Below are 12,878 nucleotides of genomic sequence, written 5' to 3'. Positions count from 1 at the left end.
AAAAAATTAATTTATTAAAAAAAAATCCAAGCATGCATTTCAGCAAAATCAATGTGATTCCTAGGCATATTAAAGTTTGAGAATTTGAGAATTTCTGATCTAAAAATGCCTTCTTGGGGTACGTGGCTCAGTCGGTTTAGTGTCTGACATAGGTTCAGGTCATGATTTCAGGGTCCTCAGATCAAGCCCTAAGTTGGGTTCAGTGGAGAGTCTGCTTGGGAGTCTCTCCCTCTCCCTCTGCCCCTGTGCCCTGCTCATGCTTGCTCTCTCTCTCTCTCAAATAAATAAATAAACTCTTTAAAAATTAAAACAAAACACAAATGAAAATGTCTCCTCCATTTTTAAAAAAGATTTTATTTATTTACTTGAGAGAGAGTGAAATTAAGAGAAAGATTACAGAGGGAGAGAGAGAAGCAGACTCCCCACTGAGCAGGGAGCCCAGTGTGGAGCTCAATCTCAGGACCCTGAGATCATGACCTGAGCCAAAGGCAGATGCTTCACCACCTGAGCCATCCAGGTGCCCCATGACTTCTCCTTTTATGGAAGAATAAACATGTCAAATGATGAGCCTTGGTTCTGTCAATTGGTGCAGGTGCAGGACTGAAATCCTGACTGCCAGAGATGGGGCAGAGAATACATTCCATGGAGAGAAGTGAGACAAGACAGGTGGTAGTGTCTTAAACTGGGTTTCTGAGAAACAGCCCCTGTTTCTCAAATTTTAGTACAGGGAGGCTATTCGGTGTGAACCAAAAAACAGTATCTCTAAAGGAGGTGGGGTGAAGTGGGATTGAGCAGAGGGAGAATTTGAACCTTAGTAGAGTTGCAGCAGAGGACTTGGCGGACAACATGGAGAACTGGGATGGCCCTTCAGTGTTGTCTGAGATTGAGGCAAGGGGCCAGATCTTTGTAGGTTCCACCACCGACCAGTTATCAGGTGATAACTGCCCCTGGTTGAGGATGACTCCCCAGGAGAGACAGCTGTGAGCCCCCAGCAGCCAACAGGGAGACAATACCTAGATCCTGCGGGGAGAGGGTCCAGGCACTGCGCTGCAGTGGAGAAGCTGCATAAAGGTTTCCAAGCTGTAAGCCAAGAAGGACGGGCAGTCATTCAGAATGACATCACCAGACTTGCATTTGCTAACAATGCCTTTGGCTCCTGGGTGGCAATGGATCAGAAGGAATGAGAGTCAAAGGAAGGAAATCCATGAGAGAAGAGGGGTTAGCTCAGACAAAAAGGGCAAAGAGTCCAGAGAAGTGAGCAAATTCCAGACACAATTTAGGCCTAGAAGGTGCAAGCTGCTGCGATTAATTTGCTGTTGAAATGCAGAGAAGGAAGTGTTCAGATGGACCATGACCTTCTGGAAGAGTTAACAGGGAGGATAAAGGTGGGGATCTGGATACGGCATCCCTGAAGGAGAACATTTGCAAGAAAAGATTAAAGTCTTCTTTGACACTTTAAAAGCCCTCAAATCTGCCACAAGATTTAAGGTCTTCTTCGATTTATCTGTTGTTTAGAATCATCGTCTCCAGAAACTGCAGTTGCTCCAAAATGCACAGCAAATATTTCGTGACTGTTCTCCAAACAAGTCTTCAAGAAAATGTAAACGTTTCTGGATTTTTTTGTTTTGCCCCTTGTATTTTTTAAAAAGATTTCTTTATTTTAGAGAGCATGTGCCCGTGCACCTGAGGAGGGCAAGGGGCAGGGGGAGAGGGAGAAAAATCTTCACACAGACTCCCCACTGAGAGCAGAGCCCAACCCAACATGGGGCTCAATCCCGGGACCCTCAGATCCTGTCCTGAGCTGAAATCAAGAGTCGGATGCTCAATGAACTGAGCCACCCAGGGCCCCCTTGGCCGTTATATTTTATTTAACCATAGAATGCAAAAGCTTTTGGTGAACTAGTTCTCAAATATCATTTTGTTGAGCATAAAAATCATTCAAAAGAATAATCATAAGAAAATCAATTTGAAATCAGCATGTTTCACACTTACATGAATAAAGGGCCCTAAGAAAATAGTGCGTGTGAGTTTGTATGTCCCCTTCACTACTGCCTCTCCATTTTTGCAATTACCCTGGTTGACAGAGCCAGGAACTGTTATTAATCAATCAATAAATTGATGCCATTATGCATCCAGACTGGTGTATTTCAAATACAGTTCAGTGCCTGTGTTATGCGGTGTTGAGGAGACAGAGATGAGTGGAACCTAGGAGCTCGCAGCATTGGAGACAATAAAAGTAAATATTTTTCTGTTATCAATTACAATTAAATTTAATGAGTACCAAAATAAATTAATTATCCCTAATACTAAGTGAACTTTTTTCAGATTTTAATATCTGTGAGATCAATATACATTTTCAAAAATGATGTTAGAGGAGAGGTAAAATGCTGAGTTGTTATTGCCTGAATATTGGAATTTGGACAAGTATTAAAGGACTCTATTAATCTAATTGCCACTTCCATTGAGATATTTGCTTTGAAACTAATAAAAAAAAGAGAAAGTGCTACACATAGTTGAATTTTAACTTTTATTTATATCCTCAATTGCCTTTTTAAAAAAAAGATTGTGTTTATTTATTTATAAGAGACACACAGAGAGAGGCAGAGACACAGGCAGAGGGAGAAGCAGGCTCCTTGCAGGGAGCCTGATGCGGGGACTTGATCCCAGGCCTCCAGGATCATGTCCTGGGCCAAAGGCAGACGCTCAACCGCTGAGCCACCCAGGCATCCCCTTAATTGCCTTTTAAATAAGCTTTTTATTTTAGAATAGTTTTACATTTAAAGAAAAGTTGGAATATAATACAGAGGTCCTATATGCCAGTTTCCCCTTTTATGAGCATCTTACATTGGTTTAATACATTTGTCACAATTAATGAACCAATATTGATATTTTATGACTAACTAAAGTCCATATCAGGTTTCCATCATTTTCCCCTAATGTCCTTTTTCTTTTCCAGAAACTCATCCAGGATACCACATTATATTTATTTGTTCTGTCTCCTTAGACTCTTCCTGGCTGTGGCAATTTCTCAGAATTTTCTTGCTTTTGATGACCTTTACAATATCAAGGAGAATTTGCCAGCTATTTTGTAGTGACCCCCTATTGAATTTTTTCTGATGTTTGTCTTATGAAAAGATGAGGGTTATGAGTTTTGAGGCAGAAGACCACAGAGGTAAAGCACCCTTCTAATCACATCATACATGCTATTGTCAACCTTAAAAATAAAACTGCCAGTTATTTTACCAGCAAAAATGGGTTTATTTGGGAATAGCAGAGAATTGCAATCCAGGACAAGCAAGCTACAGTGAAACCATAAAAAAACTCCTAACAAAAAAAAAAAAAAAAAAAAAAAAAAAACCTCCTAACAAACAAAGGGGAAGTTGGGAGGGGCTGTTTTGAACAAAAGTCTATTGAAGAAAAGCAAGAGTTGAGGGTGATGACAGTTTTCTCATTAGCTGAGTTGCAGGAGTAGTCAGTCAGTTTCCTACAGGAGATGCAGTGTACATCCTTCCCTGTTGGGCCTATAATTTATGATTCTTTCCTGTTAAGATTCTTCTGTTAGGGGTCTGTAATTGACACTTCTTCCTGTAATTGACATTGGGTGGTACATACCAACCTACCCTTCTAGTATCCTGAGCCCACCTTAGTGAGGTTTCCCTTTTATAATTTTCACACAATCAAAATGACTTTCCGTGATGAGGTTGACCTTGATCACCTGATTGAGGTAGTGTTTGTCCGGTGTCTCCACCATAAAGTTACTCTCTTCTCTCCCTTTTCATATTGCACTTTTTGGAAGGAAGTCACTGTGCATAGCCTACACATAAGTGGAGAGTAATGTTCCACCTCAGTGAGGGCAGAGTATCTACATAAATTATTTAAGATTCTTCTGCTTGGGAGATTTGCTGCTTCTCCTCTAGTTAGTTATTTAGTCATTTACTTATATCAATATGGACTCATGGATGTTTATTCTATGCTTTGAATTATAATCCTATACTACTGTATTTTATTGCTCAAACTATTCCAACTTTATCCATTGGGAGCTCTTTCAGTTGACTCTTGCATCCCTTGACATACCCCCATCATCATGGGTCTTTCTAGCATTTTATTTCTGGCACTAAGATGCTCCAGACTTGTCTTGTGTATTTCCTGCCCCAGCCCTAGAATCAACTCTTTGTCCAAAGAGCCCTAGTTCTTTTTATCAGAGGATGCTTTTATTGTAGAATGCCCAAGATTTGGGCAGTAGGTACCTTAATTGTCTTTTAAAGTGGCTTTTTAAAATGTCCCACTCTTGTGTTGCACTAGAAAGAGATGTCATTGTGCAAATAAAAGATTTCCTGTGAAATACCAGGACACGCCATCAAAGGCAGTAAAAATAAGAAATCTCAGGAGAGACCACAGGATTCTTAAAGCCAGGAGTGGTTGGTGAGGTGGTTGGTGAGGCGCATACACATGTGACAAGGAACTATCATATCACCCAGGCACCAAACAGCTATTAGTCTAAAGCTTTTGGCTGACTTTCAAAGGAAGCTGAATCTCTTCAAGCAGATGCGTGATTTGATTCAAAAAGAAAGAAGAAAAGAAAGAAAGAAAGAGAAAGAAAGAAAGAAAGAAAGAAAGAAAGAAAGAAAGAAAGAAAGAAAGAAAGAAAGAAAGAAAGAAAGGAGGCACCTGGGTGGCTCAGTGGTTGAGCGTCTGCCTTTGGCTCAGGTCATGATCCCAAGGTCCTGGGATAGAGTCCTGCATTGGGCTCCCAGCAGGGAGCCTGCCTCTCCCACTGCCTATGTCTCTGCCTCTCTTTGCGTGTCTCTCATGAATAAATAAATCTCTAAGAAGAAAGAAAAAGAAAGAAAGAAAAAGAAAGAAAGAAAGAAAAAGAAAGAAAGAAAGAAAGAAAGAAAGAAAGAAAGAAAGAAAGAAAGAAAGAAAGAAAGAAAGAAAGAAAGGAGAAAGAAAGAAAGAGAGAGAGAAAAGCAAGCAAGCAGGGTTTAACCAAGTAAGAAATGCAGGCATAGTCTTGGTGTTCTTAGTCCACCAACAAATTGTCATCCTAAAGCTGGTGGAGACGTCAAGTCCAGCAGCTCAGATTTTGTTTGAAAAGCAGCCCATCACTGTGTGCTGAAAATGAACCCCAGGAATTTTTAGACTCTGCGGTGTGAAGAAGGTCTAGATGCAACCTTGCAATAGTGAAGAGAAAATTGCATATAAATATATTAATGCATGTTTTCTTGTTTTAGGTACATTAAATATAGTTTGTTTTATCCTTAAAACATCAATAATTAAATTGATGGTTTTAGGGGCACCTGGGTGGCTCAGTCGGTTAAGCATCTGCCTTCAGCTGGGGTTGTGATCCCGGAGTCATGGAATCGAGCCCTGCATCAGGCTCCCTGCTCAGTGGTGGAGGGGAGGGGACTTGCTTCTCCCTCTCCCTCTGCCTGCTGCTCACCCTGCTTGTGCGTGTGCTCAGGCTCTCTCTCTGTCAAGTAAATAAATAAAATCTTTTTAAAAAATTTAAAAATAAATTGATGGTTTTACAGTTGATAGAAATTTAGAATCAGAGAAATAATTCCCCCATGCCATTCATCCTTGAACATGGAAGGCTCCTGAAGGCTCAAGGCCTTTACCTGGCCTCACATTTGAGCCAATAAATAAAATTTAGTTTTTCTTAGAGCCATTTTGCGAAGTCCTTGTGAAATCACCAGCTTCTCCTTCTCCCCATCTCCCTCTTGTGCTTTCTGCAGTCTGTGAAAATCTTTTTGAATGTCAGATATGCTTGTCGGCATTACTCTAGTTTCTGGCTTTGTAAAAAGATGAAATGGTCCTTTTTTTCTCTATTCCCTGCAACTGTCTCAATAGTGGAGGGATATCTGAAACTTAAGATTTCAAAAACTGCTTTTTTTTCAATTTCTTCTATAGTTATTGATCTATTTAAGTATCTTACTTCTTTCTGGATCATTTTCTTAAAAACTAGAAACGTTTCCATTTTATCCAAATTTTAAAAAGTATTAGCTTAAAAATAAGTAGAGTATTTGTAGATTTCTTTTCTATTTCCTCTTACATATGATGCTCCTATTTTATTCCTAATTATGTTTGCCGAGCTTCATCCTTTTTTCTTAATTAGGCTAGTTAATGGTTCATCTATTTTTTCTCATTTTCAAGGAAAACATGCCATTTTTCTGTATTTTCATTTATTAATGTCTTTGTATATTTATTAATGAATTTCTTCTACTTTCCTTTGGTTTATATTTTTTATTATTTGCTCCTGGAATTGACTGCTAAATTCATTTATTTTATTTTTGTTTGTCTAGTAAATGACTTGCAGTCTGGAAGCCATATTGGTCATATCCTATATGCCTCATCAACATTATCATTATTTTTAGAGGTTCTACACTTGCTGATTTTACTATTTAGTTATTTTGGTAAAGTAGTTTTAAATATTTAAGTTCCCGAAGTTTTTTTTTTTTTTTTTTAATATTTTTTTTTAATTTTTTTATTTATTTATGATAGGCACACAGTGAGAGAGAGAGAGAGGCAGAGACACAGGCAGAGGGAGAAGCAGGCTCCATGCACCGGAAGCCCGACGTGGGATTCGATCCCGGGTCTCCAGGATCGCGCCCTGGGCCAAAGGCAGGCGCCAAACCGCTGCGCCACCCAGGGATCCCAGTTCCCGAAGTTTTTGTTTCTAGTTTTGTTCTTTATTTTTAGTTTAATTTCATACCCATTATCTTTAGAACTAGACCATCTCCCCATTCATAGGAGATGAATAATGCAAAGGGCATGGTGTACCTGCCACCATGGACTTTTGGATTAACAGATAAGCGTGTGTGTGTGTGTGTGTAAATATTTTAAGGAGAGAAGAAACTATTGCTTTTGTTTTTTATTTAAGTATAAAATTAATATAAAATGTTATACTGGTTTCAGGTGTACAATATAATGATTCAACAATTCTATGCATTTCAGTACTCATTGAGATAAATGTACTCTTGATCCTCTCCACCTATTTCATCCATTCCCTCATCCACCTCCCTTCCGGCAACTACTGGTTTGTTCTCTATAAGTAAGCGTTTGCTTTGGGTTTGTTTCTCTTTTTCTTTGTTCATATGTTTTGCTTCTTAAACTCCACATATCAGTGAAATCATATAGTATTTGTCTTTCTCTGACTGACTTATTTCACTAAGCATAATATCCTCTAGGTCCATCCATGTTATTGCAAATGGCAAGTTTTCATTCTTCTTATGGCTGAGTAATATTCAATTGTGTGTGTGTGTGTGTGTGTGTGTGTGTATCACATTTCTTTATCCATTCATCTATTGATGGACACTTGGATAGTTTCCATATATTTCTTGGCTATTGCAAATAACACTTCAATAAACATAGAGGTACATATATCTTTTTGAATTAGTGTTTTCTCGTATTCTTTAGGTAAATACCCAGTAGTGAAATTACTGGATCATGTGGCATTTCTATTTTTAATATTTTGAGGAACCTCCATACTGTTTTCCACAGTGGCTGCACTAATTTGCATTCCCACCAACAGCACCCGAGGATTCCTTTTTCTCCATATCCTCACCAACACTTGTTATTTCTTACATTTTTGGTTTTAGCCATTCTGACAGGTGCAAAGATGATATCTCGTTGTGGTTTTGACTTACATTTCCCTAATTATTATGGATGTTGAGCATAAGAAACTATACTTTAATGTACACAAAACAAGATATACATACAATTATATATTATTCTTTTCAATATCACAAAGATCATGCGTAAACTGATCCTATTAAGACCCTAGGATTTTCCCAAAGATAAATACAGCAAATAAACCATTTTTCAATAAAAATGGAGCTAAATCTAACCTGGAGGAAACTAAGAAGCAGCTATTCATCCTCTATACCATCAAGATAGTTTTTTCTACCATGTTTGGGTTGGAATATGGCTTCTTCTGCTCTAGTGTCTACTAAACACATAGACAGATAAGAGTCATCTAGGAATTTTTTAAACATTTCAAGGCCATACCCCTAACCAATTAAATCTTAATCTCTGGGTGATATGCTATATGTCGGCAAATTGAACTCCAATTAAAAATAAATAAATAAATAAATAAATAAATAAATAAATAAATAAATATAAAAATAAACCTACAATAAATCTTAATATCTGGGTAGGACACAGGTAGGACTCAGTATTTATGAAGTACCCCAGGTGATTCCAATGTGAACACACAGTAGGACCCACTGCCCCATGCACATAGTAGGACACACAGCTCAACCTTGTGATTAGTCCTCAGTGTTGCAAAGCAGTAATTCTCAAGCTTAAGCCATATCAGGATCATTGGAAAGGCTTGTTAAAACACAGATTTCTGGCTCCCACCCCAGAGTATCTGATTCAGTAAGTCTGGGGTGAGGCCCAAGAACTGACATCTCTAACAGTTTTCCTGGCCATTCCAATGCTGCTAGTTGCAGACCACACTTTGAAAAGCAGTTTACAGATTATTGGGCTTTAGTTTCAGAAGGGATACAATATTTGAAATTTAGCTATGGCATGAATTCTTTTTGAGAAGTCACCATAACTAGACTTTTTAAAAAGAAAGCATATTGAATACATTTTTCAAGACCATATAAACTTACATTTCATAAACCTGCTGTGTGCTCTCATTTAAAACAAGTACTTCATAGGTGGCTGAGCTAATTGCCATATTAACAGTTCAAGTGTGATGTAGTTGCTCCAATCTAAGAACTTCATTTAGCATTTTAGCATTAATTTCTAATCAACTGCTAATGTTCTCCTATGTCTTTTATGAGCTCATCTGTGTGTAGATTAATTCTTAATCTTCACTGATTTCTGTAGTAATAGGACTCAGTGTTCCTTTTCTCTCTAAAGATACCTGATATTAATTAGAATAAAAGAAAACCTTTCTATGGTGACAGCATCTGTGTGTGAACGTGGGTGTGTCAGCAGGTGAGAGCACTAACCAAGTGCAGTGGGGTCTAGTAATTCAAAACAATGGTCCAGTTGTGGGTTGAGGGTTTTGAATTCTTCTGCTGTACAAGTGCCTAAAACTTGCATGAGATCATCCTGCCCCATGGTAGCTTAGACCTGAACACAGGGGCCAACAAACTATAGCCGTGGGCCAAATCCAACCCATCTCTGTTTTATAAATAAGGTTTTATTGGAAAACAGCCATGCACATTTTTTATATATTGTCTAGGGCTGCTCTTGGGCTACAGTGGCAGACTTGAGTAGTTCAGCCTACAGAGCCTAACACAATTACTTCCTGGACCTTTATTTTAAAAAAGTGCCAGCCACTAATCGACTTTCTATGGGTAGGACTGATTAGCCATCCACATAATCATGCAGCCATAGGCTCGTCCTACCTATATTCTTCCTCACAGTTCTCAAGGCTACTAAGGAAACTTTGCCAAACATTTTACTGAAGCCCTAGTCTTATAAACTTGTCAAAAAGGTAAATGGTGCTTCTTTGACATAACTTATGAATACCGAACCTCCTACTGGCTGGGAATAGTGGCTCACTTAGAGTTAGTCCTGTCACTTTGAGAACCTAAGGTTTATCTTGCTGAATCAGAGCTCTTGTTGACTAACTCTGATGTTCTTTGTGGGGAGTTTCTGAGGAATACTTTCTGCATGGGTTGTCATCATTATTTATTCATTATTTATCTTCTCTTTTGTGATAAATGGTAGTTGACCTCAAGGGCAGTTTTTGAAAGGTCAAGAAAATGTTTTCCAGTGGCAATAATGGGAACCATAGGAGTGGGTACATACTGGCACAGGATAATATTAACCCTGATGGGCTTAAAGATGTGAACGAGAGAGAGAGAATGGTGCATGTCATCCCAACTTGCTATTAAAATGAATTTTATAGGGCTAGGGGATTAGCACTTCCTATCGCATCAGATCCTTAAAACAATGATAGTTGGCAAGAGAACAAAATATGTGGATGGGAAAGTAAAAGAAATGTGGCTAGAAATTGGCAGTTCCCATCCCTTTAGGGGACAGGACAGCAACACATGAGAATCTCTGTATGGGGTGAGGCAAGTTGTGGGTGAGGAAGCAGCCACAGCAAGAAGAAAGTAAATTAAAAAGTGAAAGAGGTGATTAAGAAAAGGCAATAACAACTTGGAAATGAATGTGATAAGATGGCAAAAAGGAAGCCAGCTGAGTGAAGGAAGTTGGAGTCATCTTGTGCCTCACTGCTCTAGAGAATACACCGTGAATACCAGATTTAGCTCTGTTGTGAGACATCGAGGATTTGCTGAAGACACGAGACTAGTGATGAGAATTACTGAGCCCTGAGAAAAAGTAATTTATAGATAAAGCAGTGCAATGCTTCTTACCAGACGGGCTATGAGTAGAGAGCAGTGCAGTGAAAAAAAGGGGGAGGGCCTGAAAGACATACTTCTGTCCCACTAAGAAAATATTTGTTTATATTGTGTTTTTGTGGTCACTCTGCATGAGTAGAATCACACAGTAACATTCAAATCCCACTCCCTTGCTTCTACTGAGGAAGAAAAAAAGAAAGGAAAAAAAAGAAAGGAAAATAAAGGGAGGAAGGTGAGTTGGTGGCATTGTTTGCTGCTGTGTTATTCTAAATCAGAGATTTTTAAATGGCAGGGAAGCACATGTTGATACTGATTGATTTTATTGTGTATTTTACATTTAAATCCACTTACTAAGATCTTGCTTGATTTTTATTGTGCATTTTTCCCTTTTTTATTACATTTTTATGTAAATTCAATATGCCAACATATAGTATAACACCCAGTGCTCATCCCATCAAGTGCCCTCCTCAGTGCCCATCACCCAGTTACCCCATCTCCCCACCCACCTCCCCTTCTGCAACCCTTTGCTTTATTGTGCATTTTAAATTTAAATTTACCTATAGCAGCTCTGCTGTTGCCAAGCATTGTGCTAGGAGGTGACCAAATAAGACACAGTCTCTGTCTTAAAGAACTTTTGTTCTAATTGGAGAATCAGAGAAATAATCATGAATTTATTTAATGCATGTGCTATAATGATGAGGTCCAAAGGAGAAACATCTAGAGGAATCTAGGAAAGCTTCCCAGAAGTGACATCTAAATTGAGACTTGAGAAATAATTATGAGTTATTAAAGAGAAAGGCTGAGGTACGGGTGTTCTCTGCAAAAAGAACGTAAAAGATGTGCTAGACTGATTGCAAAAACAGCCCAGATTCTCCACCCATCTATGCACTCAGCCCTTTGCAATGTAGGTTTGCAACTGGAATGGAATCTATTTCCAACCTGTTGAATATGGGATGATCTCGTGATTTGTTTTGGCTAATAGAATACAACAGAAATGACTGTGTGTCCGTTTCATGCCTAGTCATAGGAGGCCTCACATGCTTGTTTCCTTCCTTCCTTCCTTCCTTCCTTCCTTCCTTCCTTCCTTCCTTCCTTCCTTCCTCCTTCCCTCCCTCCCTCCCTCCTTCTTTCCCTCCCTCCCAACTTTTTCTCTTTCTTTCTTTCTTTCTTTCTTTCTTTCTTTCTTTCTTTCTTTCTTTCTTTCTTTCTTTTTAACCCTGCTACCACCACGAGAATAAACCAGGGCTTTCCTACTTGAGGATGAGAGAGCATGTGGAAGAGAGCCACATGAGGCCATGCTAGATCATTCTAAACCAGCCAGCCCCCAACTGGCCTGCTAAATGAGTAAAGACTAATGAGCCAGTCCAGTGAATCTGGCCCAAATCAGAGATATTACTCAGCTGACCTATAGGCCCATGTGGAGTAATAAATGATTGTTGTTATCAAATACTGAGCCTTGGAGTACTCTGTTAAGCAGCAGTAATTTACTAATATAGCAAAGCTGAAGATGTAAGAGAGTAATGCCCATTCAATAAACTGGAAGTGATCTAACATGGACGGAAGATGAAATAAGAAGAGAGAGGAATGAAAGGTGAGGATGGAGAGCCAAGAAAGAACTGGATCCTTCAGAGTTTTATAAGCCTTTTTGAGTGACAGGGAACTATCTAGGGGTTTAGAGCAGAAGTGTGATCAGATTTTCATTTTAGACATGTTACTGTGTATAAAGGTTAATAGCTAGGAGGAATATAAACTAGAAAGGGGGAGGTCAGTAAAGTGACATTTATAGTGGTCTAGACTAGAGTTGATAATATCCTGAAATAGAATAGGGACCGTGAGCTTGGGTAGAAATGAACAGATTGGAAGCATAATTGAAAGATAGAATGAGTAGGACTTAGTGCTTATCAAACATGAAAGATGAGGGAGACAAAAAGTTCAGAGCTGATGCCTGGTGTTCAGTGAAAGGTTGGGGGAAATCATTCTTTGGGACAGACACCCAGGAAGAGATTGAGGTTTGGATGGAGGTGGAAGAGATAAAAGCATAGTTTGGGATTTGTTAAGTTTGTGATGCCAATGGGATTCCTAATCAGAGATGCCCAGTAAAGAGTTTGTTATATAGATCTGAAGCTCAGGAAAGCAACTTGAGTTGGAGATATTTTTGGCAATTGTTAGCCTATAGTCAGTACTTGAAACCATTCAAACATTTACTGAGCACCTAAATTATGTGTTGTGTGCTGGTCTATATGTCAAGAATATGGAGGTTGGCAGTACTGATCAACCTTGATCAAATAATCACAAATATAAATATAGTGTCTTAAATACTGTGAAAGAAAGATACCTGGTGTGGCTCAGTGGTTGAGCATCTGCCTTTGGCTCAGGGTGTGATCCCAGAGTCCTGGGGTCGAGTCCCGCATTGGGCTTCCTGCATGGAGCCTACTTCTCCCCCTGCCTGTGTCTCTACCTCTCTCTCTGTGTGTGTCTCTCATGAATAAATAAATAAATATATATATATTTTTTTTTAAAAAGAAAGCTATAGTAAGCCATTGAAGT

The 12,878-nt window shown here is 38.9% G+C and overlaps 1 protein-coding gene across 13 annotated transcripts in view; it reads left to right on the top strand.

Moving 5' to 3' along the window:
• FANCB (FA complementation group B) overlaps positions 1-12,878 on the top strand; it is a 459,601-nt gene that overhangs the window by 434,348 nt on the left and 12,375 nt on the right. The window contains exon 20 of one of the 13 annotated variants that reach the window (XR_005386143.1): positions 1,516-1,600. The exons of the other annotated variants lie outside the window; for them this stretch is intronic. The gene's annotated coding sequence lies outside the window, so the exon portion shown is untranslated. The remainder of the gene's footprint in view (positions 1-1,515; positions 1,601-12,878) is intronic. 13 annotated transcript variants of the gene reach the window in all.

Source organism: Canis lupus, chromosome X, assembly GCF_011100685.1.
Source record: "Canis lupus familiaris isolate Mischka breed German Shepherd chromosome X, alternate assembly UU_Cfam_GSD_1.0, whole genome shotgun sequence".
NCBI classification, from domain to species: domain Eukaryota; kingdom Metazoa; phylum Chordata; class Mammalia; order Carnivora; family Canidae; genus Canis; species Canis lupus.
The sequence above is the reverse complement of the archived record's forward strand: the minus strand, read 5'-3'. Positions and strand labels throughout refer to the sequence as shown.